Source organism: Musca domestica, unplaced genomic scaffold (assembly GCF_030504385.1).
Source record: "Musca domestica strain aabys unplaced genomic scaffold, Musca_domestica.polishedcontigs.V.1.1 5, whole genome shotgun sequence".
In the NCBI taxonomy this organism is placed as follows: domain Eukaryota; kingdom Metazoa; phylum Arthropoda; class Insecta; order Diptera; family Muscidae; genus Musca; species Musca domestica.
Window position 1 is genome coordinate 3653123 of NW_026712346.1, and position 23737 is coordinate 3676859.

Here is a 23737-nt window from a genome sequence, read left to right on the forward strand (position 1 = left end):
ATTTTCATATTCACAGAACCTGCGTTACGCTGCGGTTATAAAAACTTCACAGCGCACATCGCTTCGCTGTACATCTGCCAAAAAAGCCAAAAAAAAAAAAAAAAAAACAATAACACCTACCACATTGTTAAGCCAGCGTTTGAATTTGCGGTGCTGTGAAAAACACAGCAAATTTAAACACTGTTAAACGATTCGGTTTTAAAAGATTTAGTTGGATAAATCGAATTGTAATTCAGTTTTTATTTAAAAATTTCTATTCTATTTTCAGTCTTTTAAGTGCTGAAAAGCTAACAATATTGCTTATATTTACAAAATACATTTACAATTATAAAATACATTTGAATTACTCTAAAAATTTTAACCTCTTTTCCTCCAACTCTAACTGCAAAATTTCATTCTCCAGTCTCAATGAAGATATTTCGTGTTCATTCTTTTTTTAAGCACGCATTTCATCGTTTTCATGCTTCTCTTGGGCACGAATATTCTCGTTCCTGTTAAAGCTCTGTTGTAAAAGAACAAGTTCAAGTTTTTCTTCCTCTAGGTTGCGTTTTCTTTTGCCGCCGTTAACCAGTTATTTTGATCTAGGCTTTTTTCAAGTCTGTGGGCAAAAGTCGGTTGACCTTTCTTTCTGTTGAAATATTCATCGAGTTGTTCTAAAAAATATATAGAAAAGTATAAGTAAAACACCTAAAACTTTGAATGTCACTAAATTTACTTAGCATTTAACAGAATTGGGACCCCTTAACAAAACCCCGTAAAAATCGGTAAGAGCAAATAATTTAAAATTTTTCTACTTCTAGAATATTACCTAGCTAATGGAACGATGTAAAATTCCACTTTTATTGGCAAAAAAATGGTATTTATTGAAACTTGCTCGTATATTTCCCGTGGGTTTTGTCAAGAATTTTTTCACCAACATATATATCTTTTTTCACGTGTGGTATATAGTGTATTCCTTCAGCAATGACATATTTGGTCTGTTCCAGAACAGCAAGAATGTAATAGTTTTCACTACACGATAACCGACTTCCTCTTTATGATATCGGAGAAAATTGCAATTCTAGTAGATTCTTGAGAGTACTGGAACAGAGTAATTATTAGGCAACTTACATTTTCTTTATTGCTTTCCTCAATAAATTCATTAGATGCATTTAACTCACTGTAGTCAATGTAATCAGGTTCAACCACTGCAAGAGAAATACAAAAAAAGTCATCAAATTGCTCAGTGTAGCATTTTGTATAAATAACTTACCGAAATCACTATCATACGTATTTTACAAGCCTGGAAGCAATTTTGGAACAAATTTAGTTTAGTAAAAACTCTTCGATTTTTTCGAAATTTTTTTCCAGAGGTAGGTATTTTTACCCTGATCCCGGGAAACTATTTTTTTTTTCTTGGGGGGCGAACCCGTGACCCCAGATTTTTGACCCGAAAGTCTGGGATCAAGACTCCGCCTGGACCCGGATCCACTTACCCGATATAGACAATATTGGTATCGATTGAAAGCTTATGGAAACACCTATCCAACAAGTGGTCAAATGATGGGGTAAGATGTTACGGTTCGGTTATAGTCAAATTATCGATTTTTTGGACCCGGATTTTTTATGAAACCCCCAAAAAGTCAAAAAAGGGCCCATTGTTTCCAAATTATAGCTGACACTCTTACCTTTCCAAACTGCTACAATTTGTGCTTATACCTTTTTCGGGTCCAGAGATATGGGTCTTTCCATCCCCATAACCCGATTCTAAACAGTAAAATGATGTTTTCAATAAAAAAGGGTTTATTGCGCGTAGCAGTCGTCGGAATAACAAAAGTTTTCTAAATTTGGCACTTTTTGTAAATAGCCGGCCTTCGGCCGGGGCTTGAGTTTTTCTCCTCTGGGTATGTCCCACACCGGCTAACGCGAACCAAAGTTTTCTAAATTGGATACCTTTTGTAAGTAGCCGGCCTTCGGCCGGGGCTTGAGATTTTCTCCTCTGGGTATGTCCTACACCGGCTAACGCGAACCAAAGTTTTCTAAATTTGACACTTTTTGTAAATAGCCGGCCTTCGGCCGGGGCTTCAGATTTTCTCCTCTGGGTATGTCCCACACCGGCTAACACGAACCAAAGTTTTCTAAATTGGATACTTTTTGTAAGTAGGCGGCCTTCGGCCGGGGCTTGAGATTTTCTCCTCTGGGTATGTCCTACACCGGTTAACGCGAACCAAACTTTTGTAAATTTGATGCTTACGCGAAATATACCTTTTTTATTGAAAACTTAGTTTTAATGAACTGGTTAGAATCGGGTTATGCGGATGGAAAGACTCATATCTCTGGACTCAGTAAAGGTATAAAGGTATTAGCCCAAATTGCAGCATTTTGGAAAGGTAAGAGTGTCAGCTATAATTTGGCATCAATTTTGTTGTCCCCCATAATGGACCGTTTTTTGACTTTTTGGGGGTTTTATTAAAAATCCGGGTCCAAAAAATCGATAATTTGACTGTAACTTCCGAGCCACTTGTTGGATAGGTATTTTCATAAGCTTTCAATCGATATCAATATTGCCTATATCCGGTAATTGGATCCGGGTCTAGTCGGGGTCTTGAACCCGGACTTTCGGGTCAAAAATCTGGGGTCCCAGGCCCGTCCCCAAGAAAAAAATAGTTTCCCGGGATCAGGGTAAAAATACCTACCACTGGAAAAACTTTCGAAAAAAATTGAAGAGTTTTTACTAAACTAGAGTTAAGCCGCAATTTTTTCCGAAACAGTAGATACTTTACAAGTCACCATTCCACCACCCTTACGATATGTTTGCAACTTCTGTTCTGCAAGTTCAATCTTCGACTTGCGTTTTAAAACCTCGTATTTATCAAGCAGTGCTTTTCAAGGTCGTCGTAATTCCATGCTGGCCGCAAAATCATCTTCAATTTTCTTCCAGACTGCTTCTTCTCCAAACGACGGAATCTGACTTTTTATTCTCGATAATATGCTTATGGTTTTCTGTGACTGGTTTCCTTTTGGTTATCCATTTTCGCTTTATTTTTTTGCAGAAATAATTGTATATTTATTTTACGAAATTAATACAAATTCGTTCTGTTAATTTTTGTTAATTTTGTAAAATAAAGATGCCACTGTAAAAAAATGCAGTGACTACCAGTTACATTTACAAAAAGTAATCGTTGAGGGCAATTAATTGCCATATCTCTGCAAAAAATAAATTTATTTTAAAGGGAGGATGTAATAATGAATCCCCATAATGTGAACTTTATCCTTCACTTTTCATAAAGTAAGGGATAACAAAAGTGGACTATAAAGGGAAGATATAAAAACGAGCCATAAACTATTAAAACTAACGAATGATAATGCATTCAATCCCCAAGTACCTAAGAAGAAAAATATTGAATCATATAGAAATTATTTTACTATGAGTACACCCGTTAACAAATTTAAACACGATATTAAGCCAGAACCTAAAATGTGGGGAAAACGATGAGTCAGATTTAAGAGACGACACATTTTATACGGACAATGATAATACCGTTGACCTTTCTCTTTTATCACACAAAGATCTTAACGGAGAGCGGAATTTGGAGACAAACCATTCAAAGTTGATGATCAAAAAATAATTATTGGAAATCAACATTGGGCATTTACACCGGGTCTATTATTATCTATTATGACGCTTCAGAATTAGAAATATTTAAAAAATTTTGCTGGACTCTAATGCATATAAAGTAAACTATAAACATAATGAACGAATGAAATCCAACAGAGGATATAAATATAAACGTGTTATAAAACACTTGATAGATGATACTCACAGCGGCAAAGGCCTAATGAGAGTAAATCTCGATAAACCCAACTATATATACGGGGCGATCCTAATGAAATGGATAGAAGAATTGATAGTTCTGATATAAGAGAAGAAATATCGCGTTTAAAACACTCGTTAAACGAACTTTATGACCTTTTATCGATAACTACATTTACTCATACACTGTGAGATAATAGATTAAATAAAAGATGGAGTAACGAGGAATAGGGAATGAACTTCACACTCAGGCAAGAAAAAAATTGAAAGGCCGAGGGTCATTGTAAAGGGAATTGACGATCTATGGCAAGCTGATTTAGTTGAAATGGGCAAATATTCTAAAGCAAACATGGGATACAGGTTTATGCTAACAGTGATTGATACTTTTTCAAAATATGCATGGGCTGAAGCGTTCAAATCTAAAAATGCCTTAGAAGTTTGTGCAGCATTTGAAAAAAATATTGAAAATCGGACGAATTCCCAAGAATTTGCAAACTTGTGATGAGAAAGAATTTTTAGTAAAACATTTGGCGAGCTTATGCATAAATATAGAACAAAATCTTTATTCTACATGCAGTGTATTGAAAGCATCAATTGTTGAACGGTTCAATAGAATCCTAAAAGGAATGATGTGGAAAGAATTTAGTCATAAAAGAAATTATCTATGGATCAAACTCTATAGGGATTTAATACAATACAAGTGAATTCCTCAAACTAGAAATTACTGCTGAGATCTGTTTAGAGTTATATAAAAATCTTTTAAAAAAAATCACACCTTCATGTCGGTGATCGCGTACGCATCAGCAAATATAAACATCATTTTGAAAAGGGTTATACTCCAAACTGGACAACCGAAATTTTTAGAACAAAAAGGATAAGAATAACCAACCCCTACATATCTGCTCGAAGATTTTGAAGGAAATTCAATACAAGGATGTTTTTATAGAGAAGAACTTTTACCTACAAAATATCCAAACACATATTTGGTGGAGAAAATTCTAAAATCAAAGAATGACAAAGTTTATGTGAAATGGTTGGGGTTCTCAAATCGGAATAATTCGTGGATAAATAAAAATAATGTTTTGTAATAATTTTTTAACAATAAAATATGAAAGTGTCAGATTCGGTTATGTATTATATATTACAACATAGAATCTTGCAATGTCAAGAACGTTTACTTTGCCGGGTAGTAATTCAGTTTTATGCTCAAATTATTCACCACCCATTGAATTGGGTGATACTGATTACGAGTGTAGTTTAATTGATTTCCAATCGTACAATTCAATTTCTAATGTGGATGAGGATAATAATCATATTGGAGATGATACAATAAAAATATCTATAGGATCATATGAATTGCAAGATATTGCAGACTTTTTGGAAACCGAGTACAGCTCTAATAGATCTATAGATATTAAAGCCAATAATAATATATTACAAATAGGAATTACATCTTCTTATGATCCTGTTTATTTCAATAAGGAGAAATATAGATTTCTCAAACTCTTTGGTTTCACAGACAAAGTTTTGAAGCCGGGGAAAAGGCACATATCTAACCTTCCAGTAAATATTTTGAAGGTGAATGCTGTTCAAATACAATGCAACACAGTAACTGGATCATTTATGAACAACTCACCTGCACATATTCTTCACGAATTTTCTATAGATGTTCCTCCAGGCTATAAATTGGATGAAAGACCATTGAACCTTATTTATTTGCCTTTGAACGTCAAGGAAATTAGTTGTCTTAAAATATTAATACTAGATCAAGAAGGTCGATTGATTGATCGTGGTGAGGAAATCACACTTCGAATTCATATAAGACCAAGGCAATTATAAACAAACTCCAAACATTCACACTAAAGTTGTCAAACCGACAAACCCATTTCTATCTAAAGAAAATAAAGAGTTTTTGAAATTACTTAAATTAAAATAAAACCCTATGTCTTAAGTTATTAATATAAATGAAAGGCCATTCTCTGATGAGAATATCGTAAAGTGGGACTACCACAGATATGTACCTTATGTTCAATCATTTAAAAATAATGATAAAATATGTATCAGCATTCAAAACCAAGATTTATACATATTACCACTAGAAAGCTATTTGTACATTGAAGGGCATTTGAGAAAAGCAAACGGAGAAATTTCATCAAACGCTAGACTGAGGCATAATTGTGTGGGAAACAATATTCTCTTGCGAGCGATAATTACATTCAACTGACTCGACTAACAATTACAAATATTGTGTGGAAAGTTCAACATATTAATTTGTCTGATTATAGAGAAATTAGTTTCCTGAAAGCTATTAAGGAAGTTGGGATTGTTATTTTAATCCAACTTTTTCTGTTGGTTTAAAACATAATTGTGTGTTAAAATGTCTGCCAGTCACGAAAGACCGCGATATGTTGCGTTAGTGTTTGAAAGGGACAACAAATTGATTCATTGTGATCTTGAAAACATGAAAGTACACTTGAATTCTGAGACTTATCCTTATGATGATTTAAATCTTAAGTTCTCAGAAAATCGTTATGTAATACTTTATGATATGTATACCAAGTTTCTACAAACATATTATATGAGTGAGCCACATCCGCTTCTAACATACACTACTTTTAAACATAATCCAATTACCGTTATTGATATAAGCAATCAAAATGAAGCTGTAAAAATTGAACCGATTGATTTTAAAATCGAATTTACCACCAATATTCCAATATCTCAAAATACCTCATCATATTGTCTAATCATTCATGACCGACTGGTGGAATACATACCTTTAACCGGAATTGTTCGAAGAGCTGTATAAGTAATTTATGCTTCCATGTCTTAAAATTAAGTATATTTGTGAAATAAAAATAAATGTTTGATTGTTTTTTTATTTTTAAGCAATAAATGTTTCATTAAATATATACAAATTGTTTTATATATTTACAAAGTCATTTTCAACAATTCAAAAATAGAGTTGTCATCCCCGTCTAAAGGAATGTCTATTGTATTTACAGGGGGTATGTTACTTATATCTACATCTAGTTCTATATATATTTTCTAAATCTATAACATCATTACAAAAATTGTTTTTATTATATTAATTATATTGTCTGTATATATTTCATGTTTCCTCGATCTAAATGTATATATACTATTGTAATATTTCATTTTATTGTACAGACAATTCCTATACGTGTCGATGGTGTACTGCTTCGAAACTGATTTTTTAACACCCTTTGATTTCTTTACCTCTTCACTATTGTGGACTTTTATAGCGTACTTTATTGGCCTAAGGCCTACAAATTCCGATACCGTCTTTCCGCAGTTCTCGTCCTTCATCATTCCAATTACTTTTTTTTATTGAGAATTGGTATATTATATGGGTTGGATGGCGAAGAATCTGACGTGTCAAATCCAGCCATAATATCCTCTCGTGATAGTTCGGCAAAGAGCTTGCGGTTAGTGAAAGTTAGTATGAAGGAATCAGTATCCATATAATTTAAAATAAAGTCATAACCAAACTTTACTTTTAAAAAATCATAGAGGAAATCGTACATGACCCATTTTGATAACTCTAAAATACAAAATCCATCATACTTCACACTCACTTTGTTCATTTGAATTGCCACCATCTGCAAAGTGTGTTAAACTATGAAAATTGGGATGAAATCCCGTGCCCCCAGGGCTTCCCATAAGATTCCCAATGGTTTCTTATTTCAACGATTTTCCTTTTGTTCACATTTTCAATTGTTTTGCCATAAACAGAATTGTTCATCATTATGTATGCTGCAAGCCAGTTAGATTGCGTAAACTGTAAACAGCTATTGACTTTTTAAGAATTAAGTTATGCTGGATACATTTTTGAAGCACTCTATAATCAATGGTGTAAGACATTTTGTCATTCAAATCTGCAATCAACTTTTTGATCTTGCAACCACCGACACATTTGGATTCAGGACAAAAGGGTAAATCATTGTGTTTGTCATGTAGATTTTGTGGATATTCTAAATCCATATTAAAAAAATAACCAGTTGGTGAATCATTAGGAATCGCCAATATTTTACTGACGTTATTGAATTGTTCCAAGTCTTCTTGAGTTAAAAACTTAAAACAAGCATTGTGTCATTGCTTTACCATATAAATTGTTGACGTCTAAGTTATAAATATTCACCTCGGGTTTACTAGGGTCATAGTCTGCAGAGTGTTTAATACTGGCTACCGAGTGTCTATTTGAACATTGTGTAAGTCCACCTTCAATGCCATTCTTACAGAAATTATACATGTTAATATCTGTAGTTAGCTCTAATTCAACACCCGTACACAAAAACATGACATCCCAAGATAGTGATGGTACTATAAAATACTGGCAAGGATGAAGTCCATGGTGACGGGGGCATAAACTTCGAAAGTTTTCGAACACATTTGCCAATAGTAAGACATCTGTTTTTAAATACAACTCTGTATACTCTTTGACAGTTTGACATTCAAAGTGACTCCATACATTCTGCGCATGTCTATAATCATCTAACGAACACTCACTATCAGTCAAACTGTTGTAAAATTCATTTCGATCCGGCAATTGTCGTTCATATAATTTGTTTAATGAAGACACGTTGAACTCAGCATCATTTGGAAACTGTGTACGAACAGCTTGAAATGCGTTTTTAGGTAGATTTTTAGCTAAACTATCCAAACTGGAAGACATAAAACGAAAACTGTCCAAGAAACTTAGTTCAAATTTATTCCACCATTGGTTTTTTGAATTCACCGCCATTTCATTTAAATCATTTTTCATGTTAATAAAAAATGACGTTGAAAATATAATTCCTTATTTAAAGGAATTACATCAATGTCTCCATCACACTGCATTAATTCTTTGTAGAATAAATGGCAATCGTATTTGGAAAAATTGTGAAAGAATATTGGTATAAATTTTGACACACGATATTTGAGATTGCATTCATTGTGTGCCGCCCCCGGATATTTTCCGGTTAAATGGCAATGATCCTTAACTAGGTCATTACCCAAGGCTTTTTCACAAATGTGACACACACTACTGCTAATAAAGTTATCTAATTCCTTCTGAGTCAAAGAAATCATTGGTACCGTTTTTGACAAATACGAGTTGTAAATAAACTTACAATCCCGTATTCGATTTTCTAAAAAGTTTTTCGGGGTCACAATAAATATAAAATTTAAAATTTCATTAAAACTTCATTTTATATAAAAACTAAATGCGTAAGGAATGTGCTTTTTACCGTAACTGTGTTCGTGATGAGGTTCTCCGGATACATTCGGCATCCGTACAGACCACAAATGGTACTCTCTCTTTTTTGTGGTAGTTTTTAAAACGAATGATGTTTTCTCCCTCTTTTGACATCTCCGTTACGACCCCAACACACTCCTTCTGATGTTCCTCATATACGGCTTCCGTTGTGAAACTTTGTATGCAACCATTACAAATGATTGATCTAGCTTTATGTGCTGTCAATTGTGAACGTAATAACCTAAAAATAAATATTTATATTCATTATTTATCATTTTTATAGTATTATTACTGTGCTATATTACCCTGACATATCCATAATCAATATGTGTGTTTTCGCCAAAAGAGTTTTTAAAAATGTTCACATTTTCACCAAAAATTTTTCTAATTGCAATTTGATGTTCATCACTGCGAAGGTGAGCCGACATATGTCGCACCGCTTTATGGCACTTATTGCAGAATTTGTTTCCACCTTCACTTTGTTGGGATGGAATACATGATGGTTGCTGTGTCAATTCACCTTGTGCAGACGTTTGGGGAATGTTATGACCATTGCGTGTGAATTGGTCTACTATAAATTGATTCCGCTTGGTGATAGGGTTACACTATTGCAATTTGCATATTCACTATTATGTAATCTTGAGTAAATAGATGGCTGATTTTACATAGGAGGACATCTATATTTTTTTGGTGAAATTTTAATTGATATGTATTATTATTAGAAAAATGTCCACAGCCGGGGCAATGCTTTTTAATGTGCCTTAAATATTCGTTTTTAATAGTGAACGTTTCATAGCAAAATTCGCAAAAATGTCGTGCCATTTTGATTTGGAAAAATTTGGGGTTGATGCTTGCGATTGAATTTCTTATTTTATACTAAAGCTATTTAAAAAAAACTCTGTACTATATTAACACTAGTCATTTCTATAGAAAACCTAAGAACCTTCCACTAACAGACACATATGTATATTTTCAAAATATTTTTCATCCTAGATCTTCAAAAATACAACAAGTACATTTGGGATACTGGGATATCTAAGATCAGAATGCCTCATTAATTCTTAAAATTTTACAAATAACTTCTTACATCTAGCCGTCAAAAATAATTTTTAACAGATTTCCCATATGGATTAAATGTAGTGAGCTAAAATAATTTCAAGTACATTCTTTATAATTTTTTCAAGTACATTTTTTATAACTTTTGTGGAACAAGTGGTACAGATTAGATGATACCAAGTGAGGGCTGGCTTAAGAAAAAACCAAACAACACACACAAACAGCTCTTCAAACATTAACAAAAAAAAAAAAAAACAAAACACAAAAAATAAAAAAATCAAAATATGAGTCTCATTACATTTTCCATTAATTACCCTCAAGTGATGATAATGGCTGAATGTAGGGATCAAACGCGCATCCGACTGTAGGGATGTGTCCCCCTAACATATTAGGAAAAACAACAACTCGAGACAAATTTGTTTCTAATTGTTTCACAACTAATTTATGATGGGTATAAAACTTCCAATACATGGTTTGCAAACGGAAGTCTAAGGTCGTAAAATTTTATAGCATTTGCCACTTCCTCCCCCAGATCCCTACTACTTCTGCCCTATATTTCTCAATCAAAGACGCAATTACTTTGCTGTCGTATGTCATGATGATTTTATTTATAGGTAGAGTTAATTTCTTATCTAATTCGTATGTGATATCTGACCTATTTATTATAATATAATACCCCTAATATTGAGAGGGGTGTCAAAGAATGAAATTGTCATATCCACTGAACTCGTAATTTTGTTCCACATTATGCCTAAGGCCTCGTAATGCTTGGAACTGCCATCGTATTTTTCATGACGAGATACTTAATCTTATCTATATATAGGTTTCCACTTCAGGGGTAGGTATGACTGTTTCTCGGAGTTCTTCCCTAACTTCTAGTCGCTGTTGATTAAAGCTCTGCTTTTGCGTCGCGAACGTACCTCCTACGGCGCATTCCACGATTGCTTTTAGCTTTTCGCTGGTGAACGCCATAGCTTAATCAAGTTAAGAACACAGTTCATTATAAATTTTAAGAAGCTGAGAATACCTAACTCTCGATTATTTTTTGCGGAAAACACGAAGACATTTTTTAAACAGAACTATTTTATTTGAACACTTTCAGCCTCACACTTGATTTATTACTTTCGACTAACCGATACGGCGTTGTCACGACACTTGTGCACAACTGCTGTGTTATCTACAAGTCACTACCATAGCCGAATGTAATATGATACTGTCGCTGAAGGTTGAGTTCGCTGGACTGATGTTTGAGTACCAGCGAAACAGTAGGGTGGTTCTACTAAACGGTGTTAATTCCTCCCTTGCATAAGTGACGGACGTCATCGGATTTCCGTAAACCGTCAATGATATCTTGAAGTTCATGCCTTAACCCTATGACGTCTCTAATAAAGTTTGAGGAAGGTATAACAAATGACCAGGAAGGTTTTTGTGACCACTCTAGATATTATAGGTCTATTTATTTGTTGTTATATATTATATATGGGGCAAACTCGGTATTTACTACAAATGTTAGCAGACAATCAAGAGAGAAAAAACTCTACAACAAAAGAAAAAAAACTGCCAAACAAATTGGCAGAATACGGACATACGTTGGTCAGACGAACAGAAATTTCCAAGACTACTTCCAATAAAGGTTAATTGAAGCAAGCAGGCTTTGTGTTGAGTATTTGTATACTATATACAATGGAATTAACTAATTTGGACATTAAAACTTGCCCACATAATTCAAGGCTGGATGACAGCAGTTTTTTAATTGAAGCTACAAGAGATATCCAATTACTTTGCTATTTATGACAAAACTATACTACTTCATTTGGGTTATTTTCTATTGGCCTGATCAAATTAGTAGTAGTAACTGTTTTACGCCAATTTCATAAGTGTAAATCCAGCAGAGTCAAAAACGGATGTTAACTCCTTTCAGCCCTTGATTAATTCCTATTCCACAAGCTAATAGTTTTTCTAGTTTCAAAAGTGTTTTAAATGCTAAATGTGCACAGTTAACTCCAAACGTGACTGATTGATTCATTATCCTCTACTGTGACTGCCTAAAGAGAATACCATGACATTATGTTTGATGTGAATCTAATGCTTTTTGATACATTTTTGTGATATCTGCATGAAAGGCGTATTAATAGAATCCATTTTAATTTTCGTAGTATAAAAACCTGTTGGCGAATGTCGTTAAAACTGTCTTTTTTTGATGAGGGACTATAAGCGTTAAATTTTACTTCGTATGTCGTTGTGAGACGGTTGAGCTTTATGACTGTGAACCGACATATAGTGATTCCCTTCTTCATTTGGACTGATTTTCTGCAAATGACCAAGTTCTAAGTATTAAAGTATTGAGGCATCATATTGTTTTTTTATACAGGATGATTCTCTAATTCCCTAATCATGACATATCCGTCCATCCTCCAACTGTCTATCAAAATTTGGTTTTTTGAGTTAAAATTGATCTAAATGATTTCATCAGAGTTCCAAGTCTTAATATTAATAGTCCTATATCCATTCCAAAGAGTATGGGTTAAACTTAGAAGTTGTGATTTCTGGTTGTAGATTTGAAGGAATGGTCTTTGAACTGAAGCCCAGACATGCATGTAAAAGCTAGGGTTCCATTTGGATCTCAAAGTGAGAAAGCAATACTTGCAAGCCAGAGACATGAAGTGAAAAGGAGAGTCCTTCAAAGTAGTGATAGTACTTGGTTCTAGGTTTGTAGTTATCGTTATTTGATTACAAGCAATTGTAGCAAAAATGTAATGTTTTAATTTGCAGATTAGATATATTTCGGGGTTTTTTCTTCTATCTCCAATTTTTTTCTTGCATTTATTGAGACATTTGTTTAAATTGTTTGAAAAATATCTTTTGCATCCTTTCATTCTCGTAACGATCCGTAATATCTGATTTTCCTTTCATGTTTTCTGTTTCTTTCCATCCAAAATACGCCTTTTTGTATGATCCCAGGTATCCATTAGATTAAAAAAAAGATCGTTGAAGCAATTTGCGAAATGGCTGAGAATTAACATTTACGAATATTTGTTACGTTGCTAAAAAGAACGGCTTAGCTTAATAAAAATGACTACCTTGGATTAAGATTTCAATTTTCCCCAACCAGCTAATTTTAAACCAAATAAAAACCACATTTAATCTTTTTGTAGAACAAAAAATTGGAAAAAAATCGCAAAAGTTTTAGCTTTATAGAATCGCCAGTGATTTTCATCCCAGAACTTTGTTTGCCCACGACCATTGGGGAATACTTCTTGAGAATGCACCAATCATCATCAATCCAGCGCTTCCTAGCTTATGTACAATATGTTATTCACATAAACTTCCACGAACGCAAAGTTGACTCAACTTCCAAACAAGAATCAGAAAAGACTAATATACACGCATTTATTCACCAATCTGGTTCGGGTCTTCTCCACGAGGCTACAGACCTTCACTGAACGCCTCAAATTCCTTTATTTGGAAACAAGCCATTTTTTACAAGAATTAAAAATAAGAACTGTTTTTGTTCGGAACAGAACTGGCCAAGTTTCTGTTGATGCATCTTATAAAACAAAAGTTTTTCCAATTTAATATGTTTGATGATGGTTCGGCTGTTTGTAAAATTAAGAAGGTAAAGTTATTTCAGATAAGCATATTTATCTCTACATTTTCTGTAATTTACCTTATCAAATTTCACTACTTAGAATACACGCATTTATTCACCAATCTGGTTCGGGTCTTCTCCACGAGGGTACGGACTAAAGGGCTGCAAATGTGACAATTTTCTCTATTTATGCCATGCAGAGAAAACGCTCGTCATGTTGAGCCCTGTTTGATCAAACGCATAACAGTACGTGACATTCAACCAAATGTTCGATGTCTCGTCATGTCGGTCACACTCAAACCCATTTTCATAACATGTAATGACCAATACAAGGAAATGTTGAATAGTGTGTCATACAAAAATGTTCTATCAAAAAAACAACAACAAATATGAAACAATTGCCAACGAAAAAGACACACACGTGATAAAGGCAAAGCGTAATCGCAACCTGCTTTTCCGATATGTGAAAAAATAATTTTTTTGTAATAAACAATTCCTTGGCGATTACTACAATATTAAAGGTACTTCTTATTGGTCTACACAAAATTTTTACATTTCGTTATTGACGAAACAATCTAAAATAAAAAAATTTTCTTATTTTGATTATAATTTCATAAATGTTTGCTTCCGGTATTGAGGTGTAACGGGGAATGAGTGCCACTGTAATTCCCGTAACAACACTATATATACTTCTATTGTTCAATTCTGTTATTGAATGAGATTCTAATCTCTGCCAACAAACTTTCATTTTAAAAGAACACTACATGTAGATAAAAAAAATAGGCAAACAATATTTACCTCCTTTTATGACCAAAATTTTATGATAATCACCAATAAATTGGGATTGTTCAGTATATATTTAATTTTTTTCTATTCATTTGTTGATGTCTATGCACAATTTTTTATTGAACCCAATTTTATATTTACGCGGTGTTTGTTACTTCAAAATTACAGCACACACAAAAACACTCCCTCACCGTCGAAAGTAACACACACTCTCTCAATTTAAGCACACGTACACAAATGACACACAATTTGACGATGACACGGTTCGATGTCATCGACCACACACTGCATTTATGGAGAACACCATGCAAATATTCGAGTCAGGCATGCCACGATCGAACCTTAGACAATGACACACATGAATCAAAATGGGGGATGTTGTTGGTTGTCATTGTCTATCAAATACATAGCGCATGATTGAGTAGACAAAGTCAGTGTGTCGAAAAAAGCATAATTCATACAATTCGTCTTGTAGAGGCCTTTAGTACGGACCTTCACTGAACGCCTCAAATTCCTTTATTTGGAAACAAGCCATTTTTTACAAGAATTAAAAATAAGAACTGTTTTTCGGAACAGAACTGGCCAAGTTTCTGTTGATGCATCTTATAAGACAAAATTTTTCCAATTTAATATGTTTGATGATGGTTCGGCTGATTGTAAAATTAAGAAGGTAAAGTCATTTCAGATAAGCATATTTATCTCTACATTTTCTGTAATTTACCTTATCAAATTTCACTACTTCGAAAAAAGGCTCCCACCTCTGATTTGTGTACATACAATGGATTTTAAAATATAAATTTTGACAATGAGATGTTGTCAAATGAATAATTTTGAACAAATTGTAAAGATATGATTGCATGACTTTACCTTCTTAATTCGGCTGAAGGTCAATAAACCTATTTTATTTAGTTGTTTCCTGTTTTCTCTTTATTTTATCCAATATTTCGATTGTCGATCATCTTCTGGGATCTGAATCCCCATTGTTGCAACTTATTAAAACTACATATTAATTAAAAAAAGATAATAATTATATAATTATTATTTAGACAAAGGCCGGCTACTCACAAAATATTTCGATCTTAATATTCAACAATTTACACGAAAATGTTCATTAAGTCTCATTTTTATACCCTTCACCATAGAATGGAGGGTATATTAAGTTTGTCATTCCGTTTGTAAGACCTCGAAATATAAATTTTAGACCCCACCAAGTATATATATTCTTGATCAACATAAAATTCTATGTCGATTTAGCGATGTACGTCCGTCTGTGGAAATCACTCTAGCTTCCGAACAAAATGAAGATGGTTGATAAAATTTTACTCAAATGTATATTATGTCTGCAGAACTTTGGATATTCAAACTGGGCCATTACAATGGCATGGACATTTTATTGCAACCATATGACGGCACCTCCCGATAATCGATAGTTTGATGATTTTGGCGACTTTATTCACCGGAATTGTTTCAAATATGGTATTTGAAGTTCGTAAGAGATATTACAGCCTATGACAGAAAATTGTCTGTGTCCACGTCTTCGTATAGCCCTCATATAACAGCATCCCCGATATTCGGTATTTTGTTGATTTTACCGATATTATTCACCGAAATTATTTAAAATTTGATATTTGAAGTTCGCTATGGATACTATATCCTAAGACAGAAAGCTGTCTGCACAGGTCCACGTCTTCGTATAGCCCCCATATATTCGGTATTTTGATTATTTTAGCTACACTATTCACGGAATTTTATGATAGGGTTTGCCTATGCAGGTCCATGTCGTCGTATAGAACCTAATATAACGGCTACATTCGATATTTTTAAGACTTAAGAAAGAATTTTTAACGAATTTTATTTTTATTTAAATTGACAAATTAGTTCCAAATAGTGGAGGGTATTCAAAGTTCGGCCCAGCCGAACATACAGCTTTTTTACTTGTTAATTTTGTTGTTTCATTTTGGACGATGTTTGAATAAGGAGGTCCCTCCAGAAGATATTCTGTTCTGACCACCAGTTGCAAATCAAAAAATCACCAATCACCAAACCAACAATTTTCATTCATGTTTTGAACTTTTTGTATAAATGTTGACATTTTACATATATTTTGGTATTTTCTGTTTCCTAATTCGGCTGGAGTCACTTGTCAAAAAATTTTTTGTCGATACAAACATTTTGAAAATAATGCCTCTTTTGTTTCCAGATTTCCTTCGAAATTCCAACTAGTGGACAAAAGCGTACCTCGGGGAGAGAGAAAACAAAATTTACTTTCGTTTGAATGCACATACGCCATTCAAAATTGTATCTTTCAATCATAATTTTCAGTCTTCCAGTCTTTCTAAAAAGTCATTAAATTTTTTTTTTATTTTGAATTTTGAAATGTCACAATTAATTTTTTTTGTTTGATAAATTTCTTTAATAAATCTTTAATAAATGAAATCTTTAATAAATAAAAATCTTTAATAAATGATCATTGTGGAACAAAGAACAAAAATGTTTGTTCCCTCAGAAAAATTTTTGTGAGGAATCAAGTAGATATTTATAATTAATGTTCGAACAACAAATGGAGGGCGAATCACGTGTCATGTGATTCAATTTGGTCTAAAAACAAAATAAAGGAAATACCAATTTAAATACATAGTCGTAGTTTTGATGGTGCAAATGTAACCATGTTAGACAGCGGAATTGCCAAAGATGGGAAACTAAATCGAAACAAGACACAATTAACCCTACAGTGGTTAAATGAGTGGCGGAGGATTCTGAATTAATGGATTTAATAATAAGTATTATGGGAAGAGAAGACAGAAGATACGTGATGAAAAATGTATATACCACTTCAAATTTGTCATTACTCAATCAATCATGTAATTTACACGAATGTGTACACGAATGTGAAACCAAAATTTATCATTAGTTTACACCATTGTTTTTTAACAATTCCATTGGACGTGCCCCGCTCGCTGTCTGCCGGTGGACCGACAGATAGTGATTCCCTTCTTCATTTGGACTGATTTTCTGCAAATGACCAAGTTCTAAGTATTAAAGTATTAAGGCATCATATTGTTATTTTATCTAGGATGTTTCTGTAATTTCCTTATTCCTCGCATTGTTTGAATCAGAAGTCATCACATATCCGTCCATCCTCCAACTGTCTATCAAAATTTGTTTTTTTTTTGAGTTAAAATTGATCTAAATGCTTTCATCAGAATGCTTAATAGTCCTATATCCATTCCAAAGAGTATGAGTTAAACTTCGAAGTTGTGATTTCTGGTTGTAGATTTGAAGGAATAGTCTTTGAACTGAAGCCCAGACACGCATGTGAAAGCTCCATTTCCATTTGGATCTCAAAGTGAGCAAGCAAGACTTGCAACCCAGCGACATGAAGTGAAAAGGAGTGTCCCTCAAAATAGTGATAGTACATGGTTCTAGGTTTGTAGTTATCGTTATTTGATTACAAGCAATTGTAGCAAAAATATAATGTTTTAATTTGCAGATTAGATATGTTTCGGTGTTTGTCGTCTTTCTCCAATTTTTTCTTGCATTTCTTGAGAAATTTGTTTAAATTGTTTAAAAAATATCAAGACCATCCTTTCATTCTCGTAACGATCCGTAATATCTGATTTTCCTTTCATGTTTTCTGTTTCTTTCCATCCAAAATACGCCTTTTTGTATGATCCCAGGTATCCATTAGATTAAAAAAAAAGATTGTTGAAGCAATTTGCGAAATGGCTGAGAATTAACATTTACGAATATTTGTTACGTTGCTAAAAAGAACGGCTTAGCTTAATAAAAATGACTTCCTTGGATTAAGATTTCAATTTTCCCCAACCAGCAAATTTTAAACCAATTAAATACCAAATTTAATCTTTTTGTAGAACAAAAAATTGTAAAATAAATCGCAAAAGTTTTAGCTTTATAGAATCGCCAGTGATTTTCATCCCAGAACTTTGTTTGCCCACGACCATTGGGGAATACTTCTTGAGAATGCACCAATTATGTACAATATGTTATTCACATAAACTTCCACGAACGCAAAGTTGACTCAACTTCCAAACCAGAGTCAGAAAAGACTAATATACACGCATTTATTCACCAATCTGGTTCGGGTCTTCTCCACGAGGGTACGGACCTTCACTGAACGCCTCAAATTCCTTTATTTGGAAACAAGCCATTTTTTACAAGAATTAAAAATAAGAACTGTTTTTCGGAACAGAACTGGCCAAGTTTCTGTTGATGCATCTTATAAGACAAAATTTTTCCAATTTAATATGTTTAATGATGGTTCGACTGATTGTAAAATTAAGAAGGTAAAGTCATTTCAGATAAGCATATTTATCTCTACATTTTCTGTAATTTACCTTATCAAATTTAACTACTTCGAAAAATGGCTTCCACCTCTGATTTGTGTACATACAATGGATTTTAAAATATAAATTTTGACAATGAGATGTTGGCAAATGAATAATTTTGAAAAAATTGTAAAGATATGATTGCATGACTTTACCTTCTTAATTCGGCTGAAGGTCAATAAAGCTATTTTATTTAGTTGTTTCCTGTTTTCTCTTTATTTTATCCAATATTTCGATTGTCGATCATCTTCTGGGATCTGAATCCCTATTGTTGCAACTTATTGAAAATACATATTAATTAAAAAAGGATAATAATTATATAATTATTATTTAGACAAAGGCCGGCTACTCACAAAATATTTCGATCTTAATATTCAACAATTTACACGAAAATGTTCATTAAGTTTCATTTTTATACCCTTCACCATAGAATGGAGGGTATATTAAGTTTGTCATTCCGTTTGTAAGAAAGAAGTAAGAAATATAAATTTTAGACCCCACCAAGTATATATATTCTTGATCAGCATAAAATTCTATGTCGATTTAGCGATGTTCGTCCGTCTGTGGAAATCACTCTAGCTTCCGAACGAAATGAAGATGGTTGATAAAATTTTACTTAAATGTATATTATGTCTGCGAGACTTTCGATATTCAAACTGGGCCAATTACAATGCCATGGACATTTTATTGCAACCATATGACGGCACCTCCCGATAATCGATAGTTTGATAATTTTGGCGACTTTATTCACCGGAATTGTTTCAAATATGGTATTTGAAGTTCGTAAGAGATATTACAGCCTATGACAGAAAATTGTCTGTGTCCACGTCTTCGTATAGCCCTCATATAACAGCATCCCCGATATTCGGTATTTTGTTGATTTTACCGATATTATTCACCGAAATTATTTAAAATTTGATATTTGAAGTTCGCTATGGATACTATATCCTAAGACAGAAAGCTTTCTCCACGTCTTCGTATAGCCCCCATATAGCCGGTATTTTGATTATTTTAGCTACACTATTCACGGAATTTTATGATAGGGTTTGCCTATGCAGGTCCATGTCGTCGTATAGAACCTAATATAACGGCTACATTCGATATTTTTATGATTTTGAAAGAATTTTTAACGGAGTTTATTTTTATTTAAATTGCCAAATTCGTTCCAAATAGTCAAAGTTCGGCCCAACCGAACACACAGCTTTTTTACTTGTTAATTTTGTTGTTTCATTTTGGACGGTGTTTGAATAAGTAGGACCCTCCAGAAGATATTCTGTTCTGACCACCAGTTGCAAATCAAAAAATCACCAATCACCAAACCAACAATTTTCATTCATGTTTTGAACATTTTGTATTAATGTTGACATTTTACATACATTTTGGTTTTTTTCTGTTTCTTAATTCGATTGGAGAGTCACTTGTCAAAAAGATTTTTGTCGATACAAAAATTTTGAAAATACTGCCTCTCTTGTTTCCAAATTTTTGTCGAAATTCCAACTAGTGGTCAAAAAGCGTACCTCGGGGAGAGAGAAAACAAAATTTACTTTCGTTTGAATGCACATACGCCATTCAAAATTGTATCTTTCATTCATAATTTTCAGTCTTCCTGAAAACTTTTAAAATGTCATTATTTTTTTTTTTATTTTGAGTTTTGAAATGTCCTAATTTATTTTTTGATAAATTATCTTGGATCTTTAATATATGATCATTGTAGTTCTGTGATTTGAATGGAACAAAGAACAAAAATGTTTGTTCGCTCAGAATATTTTTTGTGAGGAATCAAGTAGATATTTCATAATTATTGTTCGAACAACGAATAGAGAGCGATTTACGTATCATGTGATTGAATTTGTCTAAAAACAAAATAAAGGGAATACCAATTTAAAAACCTAGTCGTAGTTTTGACGGTGCAAATGTAACCATGTAAGACAGCGGAATTGCAAAGACCGGAAACTAAATCGAAACAAGACACAATTAACCCTGCATTGGTTAAATGAGCATTCAGTGGCGGAGGATTCTGAATTAATGGATTTAATAATAAGTGGTATGGGAAGAGAAGACAGAAGATACGTGATGAAAAGTGTATATACCACTTTAAATTTGTCATTTCTCAATCAATCATGTAATTTAGAAAAATGGGTACACGAATGTGAAACCAAAAGTAATCATTATGCTTTACCATATAAATTGTTGACGTCTAAGTTATAAATATTCACCTCGGGTTTACTAGGGTCATAGTCTGCAGTGTGTTTAATACTGGCTACCGAGTGCCTATTTGAACATTGTGTAAGTCCAGCTCCAATGCCATTCTTACAGAAATTATACATGTTAATATCTGTAGTTAGCTCTAATTCAACACCCTTACACAAAAACATGGCATCCCAAGATAGTGATGGTACTATAAAATACTGGCAAGGATGAAGTCCATGGTGACGGGGGCATAAACTTCGAAAGTTTTCGAACACATCTGCCAACAGTAAGACATCTGTATTTAAATACAACTCTGTATACTCTTTGACAGTTTGACATTCAAAGTGACTCCATACATTCTGCGCATGTCTATAATCATCTAACGAACACTCACTATCAGTCAACCTGTTGTAAAATTCATTTCGATCCGGCAATTGCCGTTCATATAATTTGTTTAATGAAGACACGTATTCATGAGTAAAAATGCCTTTCCTAGTTAGCAGATTGAACTCAGCATCATTTGGAAACTGTGTACGAACAGCTTGAAATGCGTTTTTAGGTAGATTGTTAGCTAAACTATCCAAACTGGAAGACATAAAACGAAAACTGTCTAAGAAACTTAGTTCAAATTTATTCCACCATTGGTTTTTTGAATTCACCGCCATTTCATTTAAACCATTTTTCATGTTAATAAAAAATGAAGTTGAAAATATAATTCTTTATTTAAAGGAATTACATCAATGTCTCCATCACACTGCAGTAATTCTTTGTAGAATAAATGGCAATGGTATTTGAAAAAAATTGTGAAAGAATATTGGTATAAATTTTGACACACGATATTTGAGATTGCATTCATTGTGCGCCGCCCCCGGATATTTTCCGGTTAAATGGCAATGATCCTTAACTCGGTCATTACCCAAGGCTTTTTCACAAATGTGACACACACTACTGCTAATAAAGTCATCTAATTCCTTCTGAGTCAAAGAAATCATTGGTACCGTTTTTGACAAATACGAGTTGTAAATAAATTTACAATCCCGTATTCGATTTTCTAAAAAGTTTTTCGGGGTCACAATAAATATAAAATTTCATTAAAACTTCATTTTATATAAAAACTAAATGCGTAAGGAATGTGCTTTTTACCGTAACTGTGTTCGTGATGAGGTTCTCCGGATACATTCGGCATCCGTACAGACCACAAATGGTACTCTCTCTTTTTTGTGGTAGTTTTTAAAGCGAATGATGTTTTCCCCTCTTTTGACATCTCCGTTATGACCCCAACACACTCCTTCTGATGTTTCTCATATACGGCTTCCGTTGTGAAACTTTGTATGCAACCATTACAAATGATTTATCTAGCTTTATGTGCTGTCAATTGTGAACGTAATAACCTAAAAATAAATATTTATATTCATTATTTATCATTTTTATAGTAATATTACTGTGCTATATTACCCTGACATATCCATAATCAATATGTAGTGCAACCTGTCGCCCCGATGAAGTAGCATCAAGTTAATATGATGATTTTCTTTTGTGGTAAGATAGTAGGGTCCAACGATCTGATTTCCATCATAGCCGAAGACATTAATGCTAATATCTTCATTATTCGCCTCAAAATCCTTGATAGCTGACTATGGACGCTTTTGCATCGCTCAATAATTCATTTGGCAGCAAAATATTTTTTGCATTAACATACTCAAAGGTTAGTATGTTTTTGCCAAAAGAGTTTTTAAAAATGTTCACATTTTCACCAAAAATTTTTCTAATTGCACTTTGATGTTCATCACTGCGAAGGTGAGCCGACATATGTCGCACCGCTTTATGGCACTTATTGCAGAATTTGTTTCCACCTTCACTTTGTTGGGATGGAATACATGATGGTTGCTGTGTCAATTCACTTTGTGCAGACGTTTGGGGAATGTTATGACCATTGCGTGTGAATTGGTCTACTATAAATTGATTCCGCTTGGTGATAGGGTTACACTATTGCAATTTGCATATTCACTATTATGTAATCTTGAGTAAATAGATGGCTGATTTTGCATAGGAGGACATCTATATTTTTTTGGTGAAATTTTAATTGATGTGTATTATTATTAGAAAAATGTCCACAGCCGGGGCAATGCTTTTTAATGTGCCTTAAATATTCGTTTTTAATAGTGAACGTTTCATAGCAAAATTTGCAAAAATGTCGTGCCATTTTGATTTGGAAAAAATTGGGGTTGATGCTTGCGATTGAATTTCTTATGTTATACTAAAGCTATTTAAAAAAAACTCTGTGCGATATTAGCACTAGTCATTTCTATAGAGAACCTAAGAACCTTCCACTAACAGACACATATGTATTTTTTCAAAATATTTTTCATCCTAGATCTTCAAAAATACAACAAGTACATTTGGGATACTGGGATATCTAAGATCAGAATGCCTCATTAATTCTTAAAATTTTACAAATAACTTCTTACATCTAGCCGTCAAAAATAATTTTTAACAGATTTCCCATATGGATTAAATGTAGTGAGCTAAAATAATTTCAAGTACATTCTTTATAATTTTTTTCAAGTACATTTTTTATAACTTTTGTGGAACAAGTGGTACAGATGGGATGATACCAAGTGAGGGCTGGCTTAAGAAAAAACCAAACAACACACACAAATAGCTTTTCAAACATTAAAAAAAAAAAAAAACAAAACACAAAAAATAAAAAACCAAAATAT

At 33.2% G+C, this 23737-nt stretch overlaps 2 long non-coding RNA genes across 7 annotated transcripts in view; one reads left to right on the forward strand and one right to left on the reverse strand.

The window, feature by feature from the left end:
* The window catches only part of LOC105262165 (uncharacterized), a 60654-nt gene that overhangs the window by 13498 nt on the left and 23419 nt on the right, over positions 1-23737 (forward strand). The gene's annotated exons all lie outside the window — the stretch shown is intronic.
* Positions 207-23094, reverse strand: LOC105262164 (uncharacterized). 6 transcript variants are annotated; one of them, XR_009343292.1, is made up of 7 exons: positions 22473-23094; positions 22161-22408; positions 9356-9727; positions 2676-9291; positions 1253-1282; positions 809-1187; positions 207-653 (listed from the first exon to the last, which is right to left on the reverse strand). It is a non-coding gene; the product is annotated as an uncharacterized LOC105262164 (long non-coding RNA). The 6 variants fall into 6 exon arrangements; XR_009343293.1 differs by lacking the exon at positions 9356-9727; XR_009343291.1 differs by lacking the exons at positions 22161-22408; positions 22473-23094 and adding an exon at positions 13774-16233 and having other exon boundaries at positions 9356-13702.